Source organism: Pteropus vampyrus, unplaced genomic scaffold, assembly GCF_000151845.1.
Source record: "Pteropus vampyrus isolate Shadow unplaced genomic scaffold, Pvam_2.0 Scaffold96, whole genome shotgun sequence".
NCBI classification, from domain to species: Eukaryota; Metazoa; Chordata; class Mammalia; order Chiroptera; family Pteropodidae; genus Pteropus; species Pteropus vampyrus.
The window spans coordinates 5,103,770-5,104,447 of record NW_011888877.1 but is presented as its reverse complement, the minus strand read 5'-3'; positions in this window follow the sequence as shown (position 1 = coordinate 5,104,447).

The following is a 678-nucleotide window of genomic DNA, read 5'->3' as shown; positions in this document are numbered from 1 at the left end:
CAGGGCAGAGTTGATGTTACAGAATTCCCTTTTCCTGCTGCTGACAGAATTCCTTCTTCTTCTGGGGACCTCAGTCTTTCTCTGAAGGCCTTCAACTGATTAGACAAGGCCCACCCACGTTATCAAGGGTGTTCTGCTTTACACAAAGTCTATGGATTTAAATGTTACTCTTACATAAAAATATTTTTTCAGCACCCTCTGGGCTGGTGTTTGACCAAATCTCTATACTCAAAAGGAAGCCAGACTCAACTCCTCCCCTTCTTTGCAGGCTGTTGAGTCTAGGGGAGGCCAGAGCTGAGGGAGGGCAGGAGCTTTGATGGGTAAAAACAAGCTGAGCTGGGATTTGGGGGTTTGGTGTTTTGTTTTTGGCATTTGCTTCCTTCCTTCCTATCTTTCTTTCCATTATACAATTTTGTCATTATCTAAGAGTTTAAAAAAAAAAAAAATGCATGGCACTTTCTCGAGAGTCCTTTTAAGAGGTGAGAAAAGGAGACCAGACACCAGATTTGAAACTAAAACTGTTTCCCAGATCTTGTCTTGAGTCCAGCTGGTTCCATAAACTAGTAAAACATCAGAAACATTCCCAGGGATGAGGAAGAGAAATGAAGCCAATGCGTTTGGGCCTTATAGTTACTTTATGAAATGTCAGAAGTGAAACGCTTTGTTCTTCCAAAGAAC